The sequence below is a fragment of the Carcharodon carcharias genome, chromosome 11 (genome assembly GCF_017639515.1).
Source record: "Carcharodon carcharias isolate sCarCar2 chromosome 11, sCarCar2.pri, whole genome shotgun sequence".
In the NCBI taxonomy this organism is placed as follows: Eukaryota; Metazoa; Chordata; class Chondrichthyes; order Lamniformes; family Lamnidae; genus Carcharodon; species Carcharodon carcharias.
The window spans coordinates 34,859,831-34,865,404 of record NC_054477.1 but is presented as its reverse complement, the minus strand read 5'-3'; positions in this window follow the sequence as shown (position 1 = coordinate 34,865,404).

Below are 5,574 nucleotides of genomic sequence, written 5' to 3'. Positions count from 1 at the left end.
CAATCTCTTCCCTCCAGACAACAACTCTCCCTCCGCCTGCAGTTCCGGCTCTACGTTCTCGCCGTGCAGGTTCAGCTGGGTTTCAAGGCAACTAAATACAGCCCTCTAGACAATAAATGAGGAGTTGCAATTAGTATTTCTCCTTGATATGATATTTGGGAAACGTTTTCTATACTTAGGCCATGTTTTTGAACTTTCCAACGAACTGTCATGACGTAAAGTTTGAATTAAAATGCAGATTAGCAAGGACGTGTTCAAATGTAAATGTTCTGGCTACAAGAGCAGGTCAGAGGCTAGGAATCCTGCGACCAGTAACTCACCTCCTGGCTCCCCGAAGCCTGTCCGCCATCTACAAGGCACAAGTCAGGAGTGTGATGGAACACTGTCCGCTTTTTTGGATGACTGCAGCTCCAACTACACTCAAGAAGCTTGACAACATCCAGGACAAAGCAGCCCACTTAACTGGCACTCCCTCCAACACCCATGCACAGTAGCAGCAGTGTGCACTGCAGGAATTCACGAAGGCTCCTTAGACAGCACATTCAAAACTCAACCACTACCACCTAGAAGGACAAAGGCAGCAGGTATATGGGAACACCACCACCTGAAAGTTCCCCTCCAAGTCACTCACTATCCTGACTTGGAAATATATCACTGTTTCTTCACTGTCGCTGGGTCAAAATCCTGGAACTCCCTTCCTTACAACACTGTGGGTGCACCTACACCACATGGACTGCAGCAGTTCAAAAGTACAGCTCATCACTGTCAGGCAGATATAATAATTGTCATAGTGTTATTGGAATTTATTATTAAGTAGAGTAATAGTGGGGTCTGTGTCTATGTGTGTGTGATTAATTGGATTAAAGGCAGCTGGTCTGAAGGCTTTGATGTATTAGAAGATAAACTAAATTTGAAATGTTATGTAGGTGGACATAGGTGTAAAAGCAATATTTGCATTTTTTAAATAAACCAGACTAGATTGATTTTCAAAGGACGGGTAAAATGTGTCACTTAGCCAGGTGAAGTTCAGAAACAGTGTGTTTATTTTTCCCAAAGGTAAAATTGGTACTATGAGAGATTTTTATTATCAGAGGTAAAGTCCAAATTGATACTATGAGAGATTTTTTATTATCAGAAGTAAAGTCCAAAGAAATTTGTGTACAAAATTATGAGGGGAATAGATAGAGTGGACAGGATAAAATTGTTTCCCTTGGTGGAGAATTCTAGAACCAGGGGACACAGATTCAAGATAATTGGCAGAAGGTGTAGGGGGAACATGAGGAAGAACTTTTTTATGCAGAGGGTAGTGGGTGTCTGGAATTCACTGCCCAAGTTGGTGGTAGAGGCAGAAACTCTAAACTCTTTTAAAAAGTACCTGGATCTGCACCTTAAGTGCTGTAAGCTGCAGGGCTATGGGCCGGGTGCAGGAAGGTGGGATTAGAAAGGGCACCAGGTGCTGTAACTTTTCTATGGTTCTAAATAGTGAAACAATGGGAATTTGCATTCAAAGGGGAAAATATGTATATAGGAACGAAGGTTATGTATTAAGGCAGGCATTCTAACATCTAAACAAGTGTGAAAAGCCTTCAGCATCTAGGTCTCAAGCTGCTGTCTACAAAGAACTTAAACATAAGAGGGTTGCTAACTCTGGTTTGCTGTATTGCTGGAGATTTGATAGAACACAGAGCATTCAATCAAATGGCACTGCTCAGGGTGGAGCTTAAGAAAGCAATTAGGAGAGCAAAGAGGGGATACGAGAAAGCTCTGGCTGGTAAAAGTAGGGAAATCCTAAGATATTCTATGAGTATATCAAAGGGAAGAGGATAACCAGGGAAAGAGTAGGGCCCATAAGGGACCAAGGGGGCAATCTATGGGTGAAGCTAAAGTGTTGAATGAATACTTCACATTCACCTTCGCCCAAGAGAATGAGGATGAAGGTATCGAAGAAGGGTTGTAGAGATAAGCCAGGGAACTACAGGCCAGTGAGTCTCACATCAGCGGTAGGGAAACTATTGGAGAAATTTCTGAAGGAGAGAATCTATCTCCACTTGGAGAGGCAAGGTTTGATCAGGGATGGTCAGCATGGCTTTGTCAGAGGGAGGTCATGCCTAACAAATTTGACTGAATTTTTTGAGGAGGTGACCAGGTGTGTAGATGAGGGTAGTGCAGTTGATGTAGTTTATATGGATTTCAGCAAAGCCTTTGACAAGGTCCCACATGGGAGACTTGTAAAGAAGACAAATGCACATGGAATACAGGGTAACTTGATAAGGTGGATTCAAAATTGGCTTAGTTGTAGGAGACAGAGGGTGATGACAGAAGGATGCTTTAGTGTCTGGAAGCCAGTGTCTAGTGGCGTACCACAGGGATCTGTGCTGAGTCCCCTATTATTTGACATTTATATAAACAACATAGATGACTATGTGGGGGGTAGGATTAGTATGTTTGCGGAAGACACAAAGATTGGCTGGGTGGTTAACCTTGAGGTTGAGTGTCTTGGGCTACAGGAAAATATAGACGGGATGGTCAAATGGGAAGATAAGTGGCAGATGGAATTTAACCCTGAAAAGTGTGAGGTGATACACATTGGAAGGAGTAATTTGACAAGGAAGTATTCAATGAATGGCATGGTACTAGGAAGTTCTGAGAAACAAAGGGACCTTGGCATGTGTGTCCATAGATCTCTGAAGGCGGAGGGGCATGTTTGTGGGGTGGTGAAAAAGGCATCTGGGATACTTGCCTTTATCAATCGAGGCATAGATTACAAAAGTAGGGAGGTCATTTTGGAGTTGTATAGAACCTTAGTGAGGCCACAGCTGGAGTATCTTGTGCAGTTCTGGTCGCCACATTATAGGAAGGCTTTTCTTTCTGGGTTTGGAGGGGTCTGTGCCATCCAACATGGACTCTCTGCTGCTGTCCCTGCTCTGCACTTGTGAAGTGTCAGATCCAACTGAAAAGCCAATTAGCTTTCTTACTGGTCCCAAGTTTCTAAACCTCTGCTGGGTTCATACAATAAAGGAAAGTTTTCATAGAATGCTAGAAACTACAGCAGAGGAGGAGGCCATTTGAATCCCCACCTCCACTCCCACCCTGATTCCAGTGCCAGTGCTTGTTTTATATCTCTCTCCTATCACTCCATTGTCTCATATCATTTTATATTCCCTCTTTTCAAATATTTATTCCATTCCCTTTTGAATGCTTTTTGAGGTCTGTACCGCTATAGCCACTTGTGGTAAGGTGGCCCAGCAAAATGAAGATGCAGCAATTGAGTGATCCATGCACCACCATTCTGGAAGATTCCCTGGAAATCTGGGAGGATAATTGTACCCTCCTCCCTTTCCCATCCAGCTCCCTTTTCTTTCAACTGTCCCTCTCCCTGTCCCTTTCTTGTTCCCCATCCTTACCATTACAATCGCTCACCGCCCCCACCCAAGCCCATTGAAGACAATGAAAAATAAAATGGGGTAATGTAAAACCAACTGCTTACCCCCTGTTTGCACTGCTGTCAGGATGAACTTAGCCCTCAATGTATGCAGTGACACGGGAGATTGACTTATCAAACTCATAAAAAGCACCATTGTGGAAAGGTGCAGCTTGATCATGTTTTAGTGATTTGAGAAGGGAGAAAACACTTGTAATAAAACAGCTGAACTGCTAGTCACCCCCCCATCCATCCAAATGATAGTGACAGACACAGAGCCAGGAGACATGAAAATTCACATGGCGATTTGTGAATCACCAGCTCACTTACAACCCTGGCCATTTTCCTGGAGGCAGGATGGGGGAGGTGGCAGGTATACATGCGTATAGGTGCTGTGTAGGCAATTAAAAGTATTTAAGGCCTAATTTCAAAAGCTAAAGGGAATTTTCCAGTCAGCCTCAGGGTTCCTGAGTTGTCGGGAATATGCCAGCTACCTCGAGGAAGATTTCCAGCTGCATACTGGTGGGGATTGGGGTGATGGCAGCACTCCAGGCAGGCTTTGAGGCCCTCCCTGCCTGCCTGGGTGCTGAAGAGGCTTTTATTTAACATTTTAAAAAGATTGAGAGAGGGTGCTTCCATCTTGAGGTGCCCTCTCTCTTTTCCCTACCTACGACGGCAGCCTACTGCTTCTTCCATGCTGAAGGGCCTCCTATTGGCTCTCCAGATTTGTAGGCCTGCCCACTGTCCTCAACTGGACAGTGAGCCCACCTGTAGGCCACTAAGAGACGAATTTGGGGAAAATCATTACCAGGTGACTGTTTTCTCCACAGTGCGAGCTTCTGAACTCCATTTGACCCTAATCTCAGGGTTCTGAAGCCTGTGGGGAAAATCTTGCTCAAAAACTGGACAAGAAAACAGGAAATAAGCAATAGCAAATCTGCAAGGCCGAGGCTGGGTTGTACTCAAACTATCATGTTCCCATTCAGAAGAAAGATCGGACATCCAAACCAAAAGCTCCATGGATAACAAAAAAAATATAGATTAAAATTAAACAGATAGAGGTTTATGACTTATCTCAGGTATCAAAATAAAGTAGAAAAACAGGCACAATGCAGAGAATTTAGGAGGAAATTGAAAAAAATATATATAAGAAGGTCAAACAGAGACAAGGTGAAAATATAAAAGGGAACTTAAAAATTTGGTATAAAAGTAAAAAGAGAGTTATAGAAATGGTGGCCAGATTATGGACAGAGGGAACTTTTCTCCTGGAGGCAGAAGACATGATTGATATACTGAAGGAGTACTTTGCATCGGCAGTGAAGAGTATAAATTTAATCTCACAGTAGTAGGCACTTTACAGCCTTCCGGACTTAATATTGAGTTCAACAATTTCAGACCATGAACTCTCTCCTCCATCCTCACCCCCTTTTTTATTCCCTTTTTTCAATATTCATTTTCATTTTTATTTTTTATCCACTTATTTTTATTTTCATTTATTTTCATTTTTATTCATTGTTTTATCCCCACCTTGTATCTTATTTTCAATCTTTTTTCCCACCACCATCCCCTCCCCCCACCCCAACCCCACAAGGGCCATCTGTCACTTGTTCATGTTGTTCTTTCCAGAGTGCTTACCCTTGTCCTGCTATTATCACATTCTGCTTCCTGACCTTAATGCCACCATCAGCACCTCCTCTAGCTAGTACCACTATCATTAATAAAAACAAAAAACTGCAGATGCTGGAAATCCAAAACAAAAACAGAATTACCTGGAAAAGCTCAGCAGGTCTGGCAGCATCGGCGGGGAAGAAAAGAGTTGACGTTTCGAGTATCATTAATACTCCTTTGTGCTTTTGTCCATGACATCACTAGCAATCTCTCCTTTACCTCCACCTATACTGGCCTTCTATCCAGCTTCACCTGCTCCACCCCCCTTAAACAGTATAAATTTCATCACATCTTTACTTCTCTTTAGCTCTGAAGAAGAGTCATATGGACTCAAAATGTTAACTGTTTTTTCTCTCCACAGATGCTGTTAGACCTGCTGAGTTTTTCCAGCATTTTCTGTTTTTGAAAAGTAAAATAAACTTGGTAACTACAGGTCAGACAGTCTAACATCTGTGTTGGGAAAACAACTGAAGACTATTGTCAAG